Raw genomic sequence first — 20,247 nt, forward strand, 5'->3', positions numbered from 1 at the left:
GCGTGCACACACATCTTGTGTGTATTGGGGTATGTTGAAATATACTATTTCTAAATGTGGCAGTTGTCAAACACGTGCCATTTATAGTCGATATACGGAATTACATGAAGATATACTCGATATACTGGATATGCTCAGAATATGCGCGATATTCTCGATATCTTATTCTTCTTCTTTTTCAGCCTATTTCTATCCACTGCTGTAATAATTTTACTTTAACTACATTAACGGGCGCAATAGGCTTAAGGTCGAAGTAGGGTGACAGGCGCACTAGGGTCACGTACGAAATACATATACGGGTTCGTACGGGGCTCAGTCGCAGCAAACGCTCCGACTGTTCTGATGGCTCGTTTCATTCGGTATTCTGTGGTTTTTTGTTATTACTGTAGCTTTCATTGCCCGAAATGTATTTTACAATACTGAGATAGAGGTAATGACATTCAAATAATAATTCTACCTCTTTATACACTCAGAATCTCAGCACTGTTGTGTTACAGTACGCATATTATAGTCGTATACCCGAGAATGGAAACTTGATAAAAAAATCTGCAAAAAAAATTGGTTACACCAGAATTATAATTCAAGGTTTTTTTCTTCGTTCAAAATAATAATCATAATATAATTGTACGGCTTCGCTTCGGTGTAGTTTAATTAATTGAAACATTTTGCGAGGTAATTTTGTGGTTTTTGTTTTTATAAAAGTTTTGTATTGAAAATGATTTTTTTTCGCATTATAAAAATAAATTTTTTCACTTTTTATTATAACTCTATTTTGCTGCATCAAGAAGCAATTATTGTTCGATGTAATAGCAAAATTGTGTGGTTGATTAACTTCTGCAATAAAGGCTCCGCAAGAAAGTATGGAAATCGGGATAAACTACGTGATTATCGAAATAAATGCTCAATGGTCAAGCTTTGTAAAAGTAACTGGATAGCTACTGCTTGCATCAACTGCGAGTTGAGTCTACAGAAATCCCTCTATAAAATCCGTAAAAATCACTGCGATGAAAATTTGACCAAGTAATCTACTCATACTGTACTTTTAGTTTACACATTCGATAAGATTGAAGATTGAAAGAGGAATATTTAAGCTGAACGCAGTAAATTGGGCTTAAATTTTCCTTTTACGAAATGAATAAAAATGAAATCTTGAGAAGCAGTTCCTGCAATCCTGTGACCAGAGAAGCATTCTCTTTTCACAATATTATTAAGAAAGATCTCCTGCGATCAAATTTTTTTATTCTTGCGATCATTTCTTGTTTTTCTTCAATTCTTTTGCGATCAATTCTATTGTGCATCTGACAACTGAAATACGACATATTTTGCCATGATTTTTTCGTTGATAATTGTCAGTGTTTTCCGAACGAGATATGGCGCGGAAAAAAATAATATTTCACTTAAACTGACCGAAACAGAAATGAGAAAGTACATTTACATTTACAGACTCATTGGCTTTCAAAACATGCCGTATAGTAACACTCGGTTGCAGAAAATTCATTTCATTCCACAACTAAAACTTTGGGATCCTTTGTTGTGCCAAATATTGTGTTTGCCTAGGGGAAAAGTGGGAAATTTCATTTTCTTGGGTGACTTGTGGCTAAGGTGGAATGTGACGTTTGTGGTCTGCCTGAATATAAATACTATTTCACATATTTACTGCTAAAAAAAATGTAGACATTTCACTCTTTTTCGAATTTTTACAATTTATTAAAGGTCGTGTGACTTACTTATAGCATCACCACATTTAACAATTAAAAAAGCAGGTGTTCTTTGTTATAATTTTCTTTGTATCTTTGTACCTATCCAAGCAATAACAACTTAAGCATTTAAGTCTTCATAAAGAAATTTGAATATATTTGTCTGCGTTGTTCTAGACATTTGAAATAATCATAAGAAATTTGCGATAAATTTTATTTTATAACTAAACATCCGTCATAAAAATACGCCTTCATTAAATAGCGTTTTTTTTTTCTCTTTTTTAGGTAAGTTTTTGATACGAAAACGGCAGTATGAATTACTTCGTAAGTATTAAATATTACGCACCTGTGCCCAATTGTCCAAATGCGCCTTCGGCTTAGGACCACAATCACCAACTCGTCAAAATAAATGTTTGGACATAGGTTCATATCATTTTTTATGTATCCCAAACAACCCAAACTTCCTTTCCGAGCTGATGCATAAACCATACACCAGTGAATAGATGAGTCCTGTATTTGTACGTCAAGCTTGCAATCATAATACCAGTACCCATGCATGTATGGTGTCATTAGAAAGCTAAAACCACACGTACAGGGGACACAGTTTTTTTATGTGGCTTTTCGAATGCACAGTCAGAAGTTCGCCAAAATAAATAAACTTTTACCCATACTTTCAACTGCTCGTAACTCGTCAGTGGTGCATTCTACCCCCCATAATCGACTATTTTCTCGAAAGTACATTCAATTACCTTTCCAATGACACTCCACTATGCCGAAGAAATTGCCAGATAAAAAGTGCATGTTTTCTGTTTTCGATCACCTCTCGCTAGCCATGCAAAAAACGAAGAATTAAAAAAAAATATTTTTAGCCTCTAGGGACGAATAACTATCTAAGTACATATCAAAAAGTCCACAAATAAATGGGTTTTCAGCGAGGTTTTTAGGCACACGATGTGTATTGTCACATGTCACACTCGACCTGCAGTCTCAAGTACTAGAGGATACGCTTAAAAATGCATTTATCACATGGTGGTAATTTATACAACTAGCTTCGCGGCTGGGCAAGGTGATTCAGTGTCGGTAGTTCGAGCCTCAACCAGGCCAGAAAAAAAATCGGTTGACAGACGTGTACACAAATACACAGGTGGTTGAATCGATTCATAAAAAATCGTGTATGGTTGTGTGTGTAGAGCTGTCACACGGCTTACCGGCCAAGACATTGTTGGGAGCTGCCGGTATTGTACTCCTACTGCGCTTTAGTGGGCTTAGCATTGCTACAAGAAGTTTGATAACCACATCGTGTGACAAAAACTACCACTTTCGCAACGTGTTGCATACAACGTTTTTTGCAACCAGCTGCGAAAAATGAACTTTTGAAATGCGAACATAACTCTACCTTTAACATCATTCCACTGTTTGAACGATCAAGTAGACGCTTCAAAAATTGGTTCACTTCGATTATATATCTCAATAGCCGAATGGTTAGAGGTGTTGCTCGATAAGCATTGGGTTTTGGTGTCGGTGGTTCGAAATTTGGTCAGGGCAGAATTTTTATTTACGGTTAATGGTGCAGATCTTCAGAAGGAATGGTGAAAAGTAAATCTATTTGACCACTAGTGACAAAAAGCACATATGAAAATCCATTTCACCGTTAGTGGTGAAAAGTAAAACCAGAGAAAAAAATACCCTTCGATCGCCACCCAATGCGCACGAAAAAAACGGAAAATATATTGTTTTCAAAATCAATTCAACAATTTAAAAATTATAAATAAAAAATTTCACCAAGATTCTTTGATGGAGAAAGCGTTCCTAGAATCGAGGCAACGTTTCCTCGTTGAATGACAACAGCAATTCGTTGAATTAAATAACTTGTTGCTCGACGTTCGTGAGTGACTTGTTTGATTTTGCTTCCGATTTGTTTCAATAATTGTAAGCCCGTTTTACCAATGACGCCTGTTGTTTCGGATGCAATTGGGACGAAAATAAATTGATCCATTAAATGCCTGTAGTGGTCAAATTTCTTGTCTTCCGCTTGTTTGGCTGCATAACCACGATCACGTGACGTTCTATCGACATAGAATTTTGCAAAGGTGTCAGCACATGTGTAATCCCAAAGTAAGGACTTTCCTTTGGCCCAAGGAACCAATGTAAGACCATCTGGTTTCTTTCCATCAGGTCGTGAACAACCTGGTGGTTCACGAACGCAAGGTACTTCTCCCGATTTCAGCGATCGCTGGATTATGTCATTAACGGATTCGTGCTTTGGTTTTGTTCCTGCAGCTTTTGCACATGACAGACCATGTCGACGAATTTGTCCACTTTTGAGCCGCATACACACTTGTGAGGTTGAACGATTGCTGCACTGAGTCGAAGAGATGTTGCGACACGAAATTCGTCGTTACTCAAGAGTGTCCCAAGCTGGGGGGATGGGAGAGCTTGTAGCCAGGCACCGGTTTCAGCACATGAATTGGCCAAGAATCGGGCTATGTCTTCTTTTGTATGTAACGAATTCTGTATTGTTAGGACCTTCTGCTCAATTTCAAAAATCTCCCAAGAATGTTGGTAAGTTCGAACATTGTCCTCAGAAAGAATCAAACCTTTTACACCACTGTTCTTTTGCTTCAGCCATAACAAGGTCCAATTGTCGGAAGGGTTCAGGTAACAACTGGTCCAGTAAGGAAGAAACATTGTACATTGATGACAAGAAGCATGGTAAAGCGATATCAGAGGCGTGTCGAATTCCAATTCCACCATGTCTAATCGGCAACGAAGACTCTTTCCATGATCTGTCCATTAAATTGATAATGAGGATAGACTCGATCGAACTTTTCAAAACATTGTCATAATGAAGCAAGCCGGTTTTGTTGCGCCACATTGGTGAACCACGAAGAAAGAATATGAGCCTTGGAATGGTAACAGACATTCGCAACAGGAAGTATGCTCTGGTTTTGGTGGTACCGATGGTACCGTCATCCAGATACCAAATATTAAAATCCAAATTTTGTAGATTTGAAATAATGTCGTGAATAACGAGGCAAAATAAAGCCGGGCCGAGAGGGTCGCCTTGTTGAACTCCCTTTTGAGACAAAATTACTTCTTCTTCTTCTTCTTCTTTTTCAGCCTGTTTCTATCCACTGCTGGATGTAGGCCTCTCCAACTTCTTTCCATTTCGTACGATCCATTGCCATTTCCTGCCAGTTTGTACCTCCAATATTCTTAATTCCGTTTGTCCATCTCTCTGGTGGTCTACCTATAGCTCGTCTTTTATATGGTCGCCAGTTCATGATCTTTTTGGTCCAACGTTCGTCTGTCCTTCTTGCAATATGTCCCGCCCAGCTCCATTTCAGAGATGCTATTCTTTCCATGACATCAACGACCCTGGTTTGTTGTCGAATCCATTGATTCGTCATTCTGTCTCTGAGTGTTATTCCAAGCATACTCCGTTCCATGGCTCTTTGTGTCACTTTCAATTTATCTTCGGATGCTTTTGTTAAAGTTAACGTTTCCGCTCCATAAGTGAGCACTGGAAGGACACAAGTGTCGAAAACTTTGCGTTTCAGACAATTATTCATTTTGCTTTTGAAAATTAGTCTGAGTTTTCCGAACGCTGCCCATGCAAGACCAATCCTACGTCTTATTTCTGCAGTTTGGTTGTCCAGACCTAACTTCAGTTTATGTCCTAGATATACATAGCTGTCGACTCGTTCAATGACAGTGTCACCAATTTTGATTTCTCTATCGTCCCCGATATTGGTCATGACTTTTGTTTTCGATAAGTTCATCTTGAGGCCAACTTTGCTCGCCTCTTCACTTAACTGTTGTAGCATAAGCTGAGCCTGACCTAGATTCGCTGCTATCGGTACAATGTCATCAGCGAAGCGGAGATTGCTCAGGTACTCTCCATTTATCTTTATTCCCATTTTACTCCAGTTTAACTTCCTAAAAATACTCTGCAGAATCGCCGTGAATAATTTCGGTGAAATGGTGTCACCCTGCCTTACACCTCGGCCAATTCTGAATTTCTCCGTGCTCTTATGAAGTTTTATACATGAAGTAGCATTTTTGTACACATATCGAATTGTGTTGGAGTACCTTGAGTCTACTCTACATTCGTCTAATGCGTCCAATATCGACCATGTTTCCACTGAATCGAAAGCTTTTTCGAAGTCTATGAATAGCAAGACTATGTCGATGTTGTATTCACGACACTTCTCAATAAGCGTTCTCATCACCTGCAAATGGTCGTTTGTGCTGAAACCAGATCTGAAAGCAGCTTGTTCAACAGGTTGGTAGAAGTCGAACTTGTTAGTGTTCCTCTTCGTAATGATTTTCATAAACAACTTGTAGAGTGTTGACAATAGGCTTATGGGTCGGTAATTTTCCAGCTTTGTTATGTCTCCTTTTTTATGCAGCAATGTAATTACCGCATTTTCCCAGGCTTCTGGTACTTCTTCCCATTGGAGACATCGATTAAACAAAGCCGTGATTGCCTTTAATAATGAGTCTCCACCTAGTTTAATGGCTTCCACTGGAACACCATCTTCTCCGGGAGACTTTTTGTTTTTCATCTCGGCTACTGCAGCTTTGACTTCATCAACAGTTATGTCGGGCATATCCTCCGATCCCACGTTTCTTATTATTGGTCTATCTTCGGTTTCTTCCGTTGGGCTCTGTCTTGCTGAAGAAAACAAATTCTCATAAAATTCTGTTGCAATGTTTAATATCGCATTTCGATCCGTTTGGATCGTTCCTGTTTTGTCTCGTAATTTGAAGATTTCTTTTTTGGCGTTTGTCATTTTTCTCCGTAAGACTTTCATATTGCAGTTAGCTTCAATTATGTTTTGAGCCAATTGGACATTATATTTTCTTTCATCTGATCTCCTTGCTTTGTAGATACTTTTAGACAGGTTCCGGTATTCCACCGAATCTCGTCCTCCGTTTTTTACCAACTCTGCTCTGCTTGCGATCAGGTCTAATGTTTCTCTGCTGAGTTTTGATTCTTTCCCTTGGACGGATTTGCATTTGGATTTCATGAAACCCATTATTGTATCGACGATTTTGGTATTCAATTCGTCCAATGTTTCACATTGATTGTTGACGTTATCTAATTCGGCAGTCATTTTCGTAGCAAATTCTTCATTTTGTGTGTAAAGCCGTTGTACGTCAATCCTTTCACTTTTCTGAACTAGTTGTGATCTTTGAAATCTGGTATTTAACGTGACTCTTGCACGAACCATTCGGTGATCACTACCGGTTGAAAATTTTTTAGGACCGTAACGTTCTTAACGGTTGACTTACAGCCAGTTATGATGTAATCGATCTCATTTTTCGTTACACCATCTGCACTAGCCCAAGTCCATTTCCGTTGAGGCTTTCCTGCAAAAAATGAATTCATTGCGTACAAATTGTGTTGCTGTAAGAAGTTGAGTAAAGTATTTCCACGCTCATTTCTTTGGTCGTTGCTAAAACTACCAACAGAAACTTCGGAGTCTTCTTCTCGTTTTCCCAGCTTCGCATTGAAATCACCGATTAGATATTGGTAATGTGAAGGGTTTTCGTCCAGAGCTTTCTCGACATCTTCATAGAATCTTTCTACTTCTTCGTCATCATTACATGTTCTCGGTAGTAAACATTGGATGGGTATCTATAGCATTGTTCGACAAATTTGTAAATTTCGGGAATTTTGTCTTTCACTTTATGGAGCAGAACGTCTCGTCTTAAAAAAGTTCATGAAAAAGTTCAGTTTTCGCTTCCCTGATATTAACATATAGAATAGATCCGTTAACAAATTACAGCTAACAGCAATTTCGCCATTCGGACAATTTTAATAATCTCTCGCCTCAATTTCAACATATATTGTGACTAAGCCGTAAATATACGAACGCGAATATCAATAAATAATTACCTTTGTAAGAAACTAACGGAAAAATGGACTGATATTTTGTGTTGTACTCTCTTCAATTTTACTTGAAAATCACAGATACTTAAGAGTTTCACACTCTTATCATATGCATTATCGCAACGTAATTTTCACTTTTATCAAACAACTGATAACAACCTTCTTGTAGGTGCTTTCTTTGACCAATGTATAGTAGGTGTTCGGATCGTTTTCGTACCGTCAGTTAATTATTTTTGACCGCTGTTACTTCAGCACTTTTCAAATGACGCAAAATGAAATTATGGTACAAAGACTTTTGTGTAGTGGGTTGCGAGCAATATTTTTATTCGTGATAAAATATAAATTCGCTTTGGAATTCACTAGCGTTTTTATCGTTGTTATGTTAAAATCGTGTGTATATTGAGTTCGGACGAAACTCTACTAATGTGTGTTGAATGATGAAAATTTCGTCACGGATCGATAAAATTTTCCGCCGAAAAATTGTATAGGCAAATAAATTTTGATAAATGTGTCGCTGCAAGGAATTTTTTATATGTTGAAAGAAAATGATACATGCAAATTGTTTGTAAGGCAAGCTATCTCTGACGTAATTTGTATAAGAAACTTAACTTTTGTTCTAGCAAAAGAATTTCTATTGTTCTCAAAACAGTTAAGTTTCTTATGCAAATTACGGCAGATCAGCCATACCGTTAATAAGTTATTTACATAACGAGGGATAAAACGTTGAGTTTTCGTGTGAATTTTCACTTTTATCCCGAGTTAAGTAATGGATTTTACATGCTGAGGGCGTCGAAAGACGTGCTACAAACATAAAAAGTACGGTTTTCGACGCATGTAGCATGTAAAACTTATTTTCGCTATCTTAACTAGCTGAGTATTTTCTTTGTCAAAATAAAAAGTTCCAATTGAATTATACATTTCCGAGTCAGGGATTTTTTTTTTGCACAGATTGCTTGATCACATTTTCTCAAGATTTTGGGAATAGTAAACGCATGTAGCATTCGTTCTATATGTAAACGTACAATGTAATTCCCTTAACGCACGTGTCACTGGCATCAACAAGCATTACGTGTTACTGCGTAAAATGCTAATATATTTCTACATGATGTAGTGCTAATGGACACGGACGTTGCACAATAATGCTAAAACACCAAAGGCATTAACCACTATCGTATAGATATTGTGGTATAAAATACTGTATCATCACCCTGTATAAAGTTGATGAACAAAAAAAATGTTTACGTCTGGTATAAAGCAGAATTATGGCAGAGTGTGCGCACAAAGTTTATCGATATAGGCCCAACACCAAAACATTCTATCCATAATATACTATTTTGTATTTTGAACGGGGAAAATAATGAGTTATCATAAAGATGTGGAAGTTTAAGTTCAGGAACAATGTTTAAAAAAAAAGATCAGAAATTAATCATAATTTTCGTGTAATTAAAGTTGATTCTTTTTTACCTTTCTGATGGAGCACACACATGCACACACACATACACTATGGAAACAAGTTTTAAGCTCGGTAGGATTTTGTATGTGTCGGAATAAAAGTTTACAATATATGAATCGATCAAACATTCATTCAATGTGTTAGCAGTAACGTGTATACATATATACTTTGTGCTTTGCATATAAATAAGCATGTATGCATATGTTTTTCAACACAACAGAACGACGCAAGTAAAGACATTCCGTCAATGACGTCATAATTAAGTATTGAAGCTATATTATACTACAAGATGCCTATATGGAAATATATTCAATACATTCGATATTACGCATTTTTTTTTTGTTTCGACGTTGAATAAAAAGTGTTTTTCAAAAACAATGTTGAGTTACATTTCGGAGAGCTAAAATGAAATTGTTATAAGAAATCGAACTTTATTGTTCCATATTTGGTAATATTTTTGTTAATGCAGGTCGGAAGATCATGATATTTAATCTTGCCGTCGCGTCTTAGAGAACAAGTTATCAATTTATTAATTGAATGTGATTATTACTGCTAATTTACAGATATTTACGATCGACATTTTTTCGTGAAATGTTTAAGAATTCGGGTTATTCCAGCCCATTATTTATATCTGTTCTTGTCGTAGGAACAATTCACAAATAAGGAGTGGATAGAGCTATTCACTAAGTAATCTTATATTTACTTCACTAGTGAAAAGTCTTTCCCTCGATCGTAAAGTAAAACGCCATACTGTACCAGTGAATGAATTTGATATCTACTATCACGATTAGTAAAAGTACCTCGGGCTGACGCCTTCGGATACTTTTACTCATCTGGATACGAGATATCAAATTCATTCACTGGTACAATGAGTAATTCAATCTATACCGAAGTAAAGAATTCTTTAGATTAACAAGATTACCTACCCGAGGGCTTGACATCTCGTCCTCTCTTGAGAAGCAGCCAGACGTCTAAAAGACCCGGACGCGTTCTCGCTACAGTCCCCTTCTCGCTTCAGTCCCTTCACTGGTACAGTAATCTACTTTTACATTATTTTCATTTATCCAATGACCAATATAAGAATTCACATGTAGTTCACTGATGCTGAAAACAAACGAGACATTGAAAACGTGTTTTGGTCCTAGTTTTCATTGACAAATGCAGCATTCGTAATTTTCGATAGAGAAATTTCTAATTTTATTTGACAGTTGCGACAATTTCGTCATGAAAACAAGGACCAAAACATGTTTTGAATGCCTCGTTTGTTTTCAGCATGAGGGAATCCGGTTCTTACGCTGCCTGTGTTAAATGTTTAGAACATTAGGTATTTTTTCGCACTAGAGCGAAGCGTACGACACGTGACGCCACACCTCGAATTTCTTCATTGCATAAAACGTTCTATGCAACACTAATGGTATGCTGTTATTTTATCGACAAGTGTTACGTACTCGGATATACTAACTCTACACATGTCGAAAAGACAGTTGAGCTTGTTGCTCAAAAAATACATTTGCCTTTTATCACAAAATTGTTACCTTATGATATAATGTATTACTTTCGCAGCATCCAATGTAATTTACTTTTTTATCAAGCGTGTCATGTCATTTACATTTCTCTATAACGAAAATGAATGGGTGGTGCAAGGAAAATGTAATAGTTGTCACACGAAAACGTAACTATTCATTTTTATCCCTAGTTTTGTAATGTATTTAATTCAAAAACGTGAGGTATACATCGGCTACGCCTCGATCGGTAAATTTCACACAAGAAGTGCCATCGACGTTTTATTAGTAAAACTTACCTTCGTGAGCAAGCAAATTTTCCCGCAGGTACGTAATACTATTACATAGGGACTGCAGTAATCTACTAATATCAATAATCTAAAATATTAGAGATTCATCATTTGAATTTTATTTTTCTTCTTAATCAGTAAATACTTCAAACTGAAATAAATTTACATTCGGCGTAAAGTAAAGCTTACTTAATTTACTTCACCCCTTTGTCATTAAGTTATGGTATTACTTCATCTCAAAATTTCCGAAAAATATTTAACCTGGATGTCTGTTTTCGTATTTGCATTACGCTATGAGCAGTATGAGCGTTCACTTAATTCGTTTTAATCAATAATGCGAGAATTACATTCTCATTGGATTTTCATTCTCTCAAATATTACACACGCGGATAATCTCTATTTTCCTATGGTGTCAATAAACCTCAACCGACGCACATTTTTCCACCGAAAGTTCGTTCCATCATGAAAATGCCTATGCCTTTTCGAGTCAATCACCGATCTCTATATACAAACAACCCTGAAAATAGGTTCATTGCCAAAAACCCACTACTGAGTAGACGATTTTCTATACCAAAAATTGTATACATTATGTATAAAGAAAATTCCGGACCACGAACCATATTGCGAAAATTTTAAGGCGGGTGGTGGTCGTTTCTTTTTCGTTCGAGCGTTTAATATTGATGTGTTAGCAATACGAAATTGAAGAATGAGTTTTTGAGTGGCACTTTTTCTGTGCGAGTGTGAGAGATTAGGAAGATTTTCCTTTCATAACGGTTTGGTTGTTTTTCTTCTTACCTAGGAAAAAGACTGTTTGACCAGACGATAGAGAGACTACAAATTCGCTGAGTAACATGACTACCCAGAACCAAATTTTAAATATTCTACCTGAAAGTATACATAAAACCGTGATACCTGTCGTGTCTCCGTGGGCGTCGGTGGTGTTTGGTTTTCTTCTTCGAAGAGAGCTGGAAATGTACAGTAATGGTTACATTACATAAACAACACGTCAACGACAGTTGTGTTTTAATGGAATTTCTTATCGTAAAGCTTTACTGGCAATATTTTTCCATTTGGATGTAACACGTATAATACCAAAATGTCTTACCGTCTATTGGGAAACCTGTGAAGACAAAAGCCTAGAACACTCTAAAAAATCGTTGCCCTATTCATTGAAATTTTAGAAATTAAAGAGTTTGCTGAAGATATGGTTGAACTTAGAGGTGTGGCTGATTTATTGGTTGAATTAAAAATCTTCGATTTTACAACCCATTAAATGAAAATCTCCAACGAGCATTAACACTTCACCTTTCACCAAGCAAAGATAAATAAAATTCAGAAATTATTGTTTGTAATTTGTTTGAACATCCCAAAGAAAGAGAAACCAAACGAAACCATCGGAAAGCGTTAGGTACAAAATAAATGCTTCTGTCTGGCATTCCTGACCTACTCTAATCCAGTAAGGCCTACACACTCACCGTCGTATTCATCTGCTTCTTTCCACCTTTATATTGACGGTTTCCTTTTGAAACGCCACATACAGCATAGCGAAAACATAAGCGTACATATACTTATACCAGTTTTATAACAAATTTTTTTCCATATACTCAATTCTCCCGTTGCCTACTACTGCTTATATAAATGTAGTACGCTCTTTATAAATATACAACATCCCAAAAGTTTATGCGATGAGAATGATATAAAATAGTATATACATGAAAACCCAAAATCAAGTTGAGTTGAATAAACGACGCGACGCCGACGACCCTAACTTTATATCTTGTGTGCATACACGCTCTGTAACAAGCAGGGGTGTAACTTAGAACAATTTTTATTGTCGCTGCTTAGTATATTTTTGATTTCTGTACTACCCCTGTTGAATGACGTTCAAACTGATCGACTCGTTTTTTAATTTTCTAATTTTCTGAATGTTTTCGACAACAACGATTTTGTATTTTAATTGATTCGGCAATTGCCTAAAATCGATCGTATTCTACGGTATTTTACGACAATTTTTTGGTACACTCACTCTCTCTCTCTCTCTCTCTCTCTCTCTCTGTTCGTTCAATAATACACACTCTGTACATAGTGTTCAATAATATTTTATATAAAAATACACCGGGTAATTCTATTGTGAACCACGTTACAGACGCTACAATTCGTTCAGTTCGGAACACTTTCTGCGTACTTTATCTATTTGAATTATAATTTCGGCTGGACAGCACCTCTTGAAAATTTTTTCTTACAATTTTTTAGATAATGTAAATTAATTTATTTTGCAGAAAAAATTAAATTAATTCAAGTTAAATTAAGAAAGCCTTATTGAAATTGCGAATATTGGCGAAGGAAAACCATCGCATCGAGATGGTATGGTATGGTATAGCATAAATAATTTAATTTAAACGCTACACCATAGGTTTGTTCCAAGGCCATATGAATTGTCAAATTTCATCCATATAACCATAACCTCAATAATATCTCTGTGTAAATCGCGTAGGCGACGTTGCTCGATTTGTATGAAATATCACGTAAGCGACGTTGCTATGGATGAAATTGTCGTTGTTCGGGTTGTCAAAGTTCGTGTTTACAGTTACTTGGAACAAACCTATACGGTGCTGATATGTAAAATCAACTTGATAAAAACAAAATTCTCTCAAAATCGGTACATCGGTATACACCATTGCGATTTTAGAGAGTGTTATTGCCGTTACCACGTTACATTTTGTCGATTGGTACATAGAATTCGCCGTATAATCGAATGAAAAGCTGAGATACACCCGCTCGCAAACGGGTATTTTACGAAGTGGTGCTTAGAGAAAATTATAAAAAAGAAAATTTTTGCTGTTATTTTCTCTAGAATTTTTGTGACTATGCGTCTAAGTATCAATGAACTCCATCGTGTAGTGTGCGAGGTGTAAGCTATAGTATATCGCTCGCCTATAGATTACATCCAAAAAAATTCCAAGCACCTTTTTTAGTTCTTCGTCAGTTTTGTAACCGAAAGTAGTCAAATGCAAACAACGCGCACATTTATTTTTCTTTTTTTTTTCATTTATTGTTCTTCTGTCTCCGTCTCAGAGATATCGTAATATGTAACACTAGCTAAAAAGAAAGAAATCCACAAAACCATACACAATATTGAATGTGATATTTATACATCGGAATGAAAATGTATGTGAATGGCATCGCATCAGGCTGGTGTTTGCTTTTTTTGTTATTATTCGGTATGTATTGCGTATATGAGTGTATGATCTCGCCGAAAGGTTAGAGACACAGTATCCAAGTTCAATATCCTGTTTTGAAATTATTATTTCGTACATTTTTCGACTTGATACACATTTTTGTTGTAACCGAAAGTGTACACGCGAGTTTTGCGATGTGTGTTCACTGTTTTCATAAAGAGGCATTTATTGAACGCCGCCTGTATGTATTGAATTCGGATATTTTATACATATAAATATGCAGTGGCGAGAGTTCATTGGACAGGTTCATCAACCCTCCTCACCCAAAATATTTTTTTTATTTGTTATTTTGACGCGATTTCTTCGGTGTATTTTTTTTATCAAATGAGTGTTGCAGCACTTTATGGAATGAATGTGTAATACCCAAGAATGTGAATGTGTGAAGAAAAATACTTTCGAATGGAATAGTGTTATTAGGGTTTTCACGAAAACGTTACAGTAAAACAACATTTACATAAAACTTACACAAGTGTGATAACAGATGCAAACCAATTAAAATGTGACACACTAATTAGATTTTTTTTTCGAAAATGTAGTTGAGCCAAATGTAATGTAAAAGAGAGACTGTCGAACAGACTTCGAATTTTATTACAGTGTACATGTCAGGGGTGTAAAACTTAGAACAATTTTTATTGTACTAACATTTTTGATTTTTGTACCAGCCCCTGTTGAATGTCGTTCAAAATGATCAACTCGTTTTTTAATTTTCTGAATGTTTATAGTTTTCGGGCATCAACGATTTTCTGTTATAGTAAAACTAACTGTTAATTGACTTCGGCAATTGCAAATATGGTGTACCACCGTGGCTTATTTTATTCTGAATTTACATTTTTAAATTATTAAATTTTTGATTTTTTCACAATCGATTCCTAAAAAAATCACAAAAATTTCTTCAAAATTTTGTAACAAAAAAAAACACTGGAATATGTTCGAATCGCTCTCATAGTAATGGTAATTTGGGGTCTCTCTCCCAATAAACAAAACCTTTATTGAATTAACACATATACATGGATTGGATGATATATAATCTACAACAGAAGTTTTGCGTTAAGAAAACGTGGTTTTGAAAACACTGAGTAATACCGAATGTATCGTTTATTCTGAATATATCGAATATATTACACAGGTACAAGGAATTATCACTTTTTTGCTTTTCCTACAGGGGAATTTCTAGACCCACAAGTTCTGACATCAATATTACAGCATTTTTTGATTATTTTTTTCCGCAGTCGAAGTAATTAGTTTTTAACCGGTAATTAACCGATAAGATTTTTTTACAGATTGATAATTTTTTTTATAAGTCTTCTTGATCAGCAGATAATGGCCCGAAACTTATTTTAGTTAACCCAAGAATCTTTTCCTGTTTTCGAGTAAAGATTGAAATAGTTTTTCTCCTTAATGAAGGTAGTATAGATTATATATCTGATCGTTGACACCAGGGATCAGGTAGAGGATTTTAGGGCGGGATCTATTTCTCCATCAAAAATCTATTTTTCCGGCTCGGAATATCCTGTCTGCGTTAATACACAGTTAAGTACTGTAATTGTTATCTATCTACGATTAAGTATCATCATACGCTACATACATAAATAATATCGTTTTTGCAGGACGTAATCACCCTTTCGATGTAAAACGATTCACATGTAATGAGCTTTCGTTTGAATGATCGAGTTTGCATTTTATAGACGCATTTTGTATCTGATGTACAGTGCGTGCGATCAAGAATTCAAAAGTACGATCAAAATTTAGTTATGGGTGGTGGTGATAGGGGGCGTTATTAGCAAGAGTGACTGATTCTACTATGATTTGTAAATCAATAAGTGAATGTACTTATTTTACATTGTTGCATTTGTGTATTTCGCTTATGCACCAGCATTCACATATTTTATAAATATCATGTTGTTAGAGTAGAATAGAATCGTAAACATGATAATGTTCGTGGTAGTAGTTCTTTGTCCGTACAAAACATAAAAACCGTTGTACGAAAAATAAATCTTGAAACCATGTATGCCAACTATAAATTTAAAACAAAATGATAACGTCTGTTTTAGCCATTAATTTCGGAACACCCATAAATTGTTCATGTTCTCCTCGATTTTTAGAAAAATAAATAAAGTTGTAAAGTCAAACCAAAAGCTAGAAGAATGTTGTCATTGAAAGGAAAATAGCAGCGAGCGACAATATTACTGCAACAAAAAATTTACTAAATCATTTATTATCGGTCTTTCACTGACATGTATATGACTATTTAACATATGATTGATATTTCGCTAACTCGACTTTGATATGTTTACGTAATTACCAATAAATAGATTACTGAAGACTATGTATCTAATCCCAACGGAACACCCGCAAATCTCATTCGGCCAAAATTTGATTTTATTTACTCTATTAACTGTGTCTTTTAACTCGGCTAAGACAGAGGATCTGGCCCTTCTTGTGATTTTCTTAAAATGTTCTGTTATTTTGCCATGTTGTTGTTTCCTGAGACAGTTTACAAATTCTACAACGTTTCTAATATGAGTGCACGTACGTTTAAAATGGTGACAATCCATTTGTAATGTTTGGAAAGGTAAATGAAATATTCAGTTACATCTAGGGAAGGGATTCCGTTACAAATGGTTTCGGTAAAACCGGTAATACCGGGATCCCGAATACCGGTTTAACTAGCTTCAATACAGGTTTTTACAGGAATAGAAAAAGTTATCGAAACCAACATAATTTTCTTGAAATAATATCAATAAACGAATGAAATCGAATAACTTTGCCTTTACAATTTGGTAGAAGTAAACATCCTCTATACAAACAAACGCCTCTCTCCCCGGGTAGAGAGGATGTTTAGGTAGAAGTACCTGGATACAATATTTCGGTGCATAAGAGTGATAGCCCTTTGCTAATTTCAAATGAAGTCACCCAAAATCTTAGGATGTCTAAAAATTTGCGTATGTGAATTTAAAGTTCAACTATTACTTCCTAGAAATTCTACACTAAAAGGTTGTGATTTCTGATCTCTAGTTATCATGACGAATGGTCTAATAGCTCTTCTGAAGAGGCATCCTTCTATGGTGCTGTCATTTACAAAACGTAGATCTATTTCTATCTTTCACTAAAACTTTGCGTCAGTTTATATTACAGAGGCGTTGACATAAAAGTGATCCACTATTTCCAGTACACAGTTTCTTTTTATCAAAAAATTAGTACAAAAGCACATTAAAAATTTCGTCCCGAATACATAGCTGCGGAATGTAAGCGATTATGAACTTTTTGAAAATTCGAAACCATTGATCTTATTTAAACCAAGCGTCTATAGAGCAGCGATACAGAACGGAATTTTGTCAGATAACTCTATCGTTTATTTTTGTAAGAAAAAATGAGGACTAAGACCCAGTTTGAATTTGTGTAGCTGCTTGAGAGATGTTTTGATTTCATTGAATGTCGATCAATTTTCTAAACGCTTCTGCAGATTACTATGTGTAACATGCAAAAACGGACATGATCGTAGTTAATTTATTTAACATAGATACCAAATGTCATGTGGATTGTGTGGAACGCGACTGCTTGGAGAAACAGCGACTGCCACGCAATTGACGTCTGATTGGTTTTTTGTTGATTTGTTGGTTTTGTCGAGTGCTTTTCGTTTTTAATACTTTCTTTCGCTTTGGTGTAACAAGGAATGAAACAGCTTCGAGTATTGTGTTATTGTGTTAAATAAATTAACTACGATCATGTCCGTTTTTGCATGTTACACATAGTAACTCCACAGATCTTAAATTTTAGAAGAGGCTCAAGGAATTCAAACAACACGAAAATATAACAGAATGAAGTTACGCTTCCACTCCATGACTGTATTTAAAGGTGTCCTAATGGAAGTAATTTTTCAGACTGAACGAAGTATTCAAAATAGTGATCTGCATTAAAACCAGTCTGGAATGATCTACACATTAAATTCTTGGACTGCATTTGAGATTTATTGAGAAAAAGGAATTCAATGAAACACCGGTAATACCGGTATTACAGTCTCCGCGTCCGGTATTACCGAAAACCGGTATTGCCAAAAGCCTCCCGGTTTCCTTTCCCTAAAGAAAACAGAATTTTAGATTTTTTTAAGTTTTAATCGATGTTCCCAGTCAATTAAGAGATTTCCCATTTATGATATTTTGGCGCAAAATTGGAATTCGCTGAGCGTTTTCAAATTTTGCGCCAAAATATCAGAACCTGGAAACAGATTATTGACTGGGAACTTAAAAATTGTCTCATCAAACTAGGCTACCATAAAGAGAAACTACGTAATTAAAGTGACACATTGATAAGACCAATTTAAATTGCAGAACAGAAACTCCTTCAACTTGGATATATCAATGTATGTATCAAAGAGTATATTCTGCTCTATAATTACATCACAGCTAAAAAAGAGAAAATAAATAATTGTGATCGACCAATTATGTTTTTGGTCACGGTTTACTTTACGACGTGGTTTCTTCGACGCGATGAAGTATTGCAAGAGTTTCTTTTGTTGGTAGGAAATGTTTGCTCAATGTTCATTAAAGGACAGCAAAAATGAAGGGTTTATTGCAGTTATTTTAATTCTTGAACGGCGGACCAAAGCCTATTTTCAAGAAATTAGTTTCTTGTGATTTCTCGAATCTCTTAATTCCGGTCGATTTCTGGAATTTCTGTCGCACAACAAACCATTCGAAAGCAAGTAATGCATAATTTTTAGTCCCGTACGAAGTACTGGGGGCTTATAAGATTAATATGCCGTTTGTAACACGTCGAATTGGAAGCAGACAGTAAGGGCAAAGCATTTGGTTATGTTCATAGATGACCCCTCTAGCTTGAGCAAATCACAACCTTTTTTCGAAATTCTTTTTTTCCCCGATTGGTATCGACAAAAGTAAGGTCAAGTTCGAAAATGGGCATGGTAGGGTCGTCCCTTCCAGAGCTAAGGCCCTATAGGTGTTTTTCAGTCTTTCGACGATATCTACCGAAATACGCACGCAATAGCTGCTTGTGATATATCAAATAAAAGGTATTGACGAGTAGAACAAAGTTGCTGAACATTGTTTTTGTGTAGAATGCAACGCGAGCTTGTTGGGAGGGCTCAAAGGTCGTTACTCGGCTTTAAGTGTTTTTTCCACATAAATCGAGTAAATCCCATCCGATTTTGCCAGATTTAGTTTTTTATGGAAGGTAATTGAATACCGAAAAGAACGTGTCGAAAAAAGTTTCAAATTTGGGCCCTGGGACTAAGGCCGCTACTCGGCCCTAAGTGTTTTTTGCACATAAATCGAGTAAATCTCATCCGATTTTGCTAGATTTTGTTTTAATTGAGAGATAATTGAATGCCGAATAGAATGATGGCAAAAAAAGTTTCAAATTTGGGCCCTTGGACTAAGGCCGCTACTCGGCCCTAAGTGTTTTTTGCACATAAATCGAGTAAATCTCATCCGATTTTGCTAGATTTAGTTTTTTATGGAAGGTAATTGAATACCGAAAATAACGTGGCGAAAAAAGTTTCAAATTTGGGCCCTTGGACTAAGGCCGGTACTCGGCACTAAGTGTTTTTTGCACATAAATCGAGTAAATCTCATCCGATTTTGCTAGATTTTGTTTCATTTGAGAGATAATTGAATGCCGAATAGAATGATGGCAAAAAAAGTTTCAAATTCTGGCCCTTGGACTAAGGCCGCTACTTGGCCCTAAGTGTTTTTTGCACATAAATCGAGTAAATCTCATCCGATTTTGCTAGATTTAGTTTTTTATGGAAGGTAATTGAATACCGAAAAGAACGTGGCGAAAAAAGTTTCAAGTTTGGGCCCTTGGACTAAGGCCGCCACTCGGCCCTAAGTGTTTTTTGCACATAAATCGAGTAAATCTCATCCGATTTTGCTAGTTTTTGTTTCATTTGAGAGATAATTGAATACCCAATAGAAAGTTGGCAAAAAATTTTGGGTTTCTAAAATAATACCGTAAATTGTTGGTTTTATTTGAGAGGTACTTCGTACGGGCTTTCGTAATTGCGCTATGCGCAATTTTAAAAATGAACACTTTCAGTAAATTTGACCATGCCCAACTTGACTTGCATTTTGGTAACAGACGCATTAGAGGGTTGTAGACGTATTAGGGTTCCGGGCGTATTACGGCTACGGACGTATTATGGTTACGGA

At 35.9% G+C, this 20,247-nt stretch overlaps 1 protein-coding gene across 4 annotated transcripts in view; it reads left to right on the forward strand.

Annotated features, from left to right (window-relative positions):
* Nucleotides 1-20,247, forward strand: part of LOC119071459 (putative uncharacterized protein DDB_G0271606) — a 212,140-nt gene that overhangs the window by 97,602 nt on the left and 94,291 nt on the right. The gene's annotated exons all lie outside the window — the stretch shown is intronic.

Source organism: Bradysia coprophila, assembly GCF_014529535.1.
Source record: "Bradysia coprophila strain Holo2 chromosome IV unlocalized genomic scaffold, BU_Bcop_v1 contig_5, whole genome shotgun sequence".
In the NCBI taxonomy this organism is placed as follows: Eukaryota; Metazoa; Arthropoda; class Insecta; order Diptera; family Sciaridae; genus Bradysia; species Bradysia coprophila.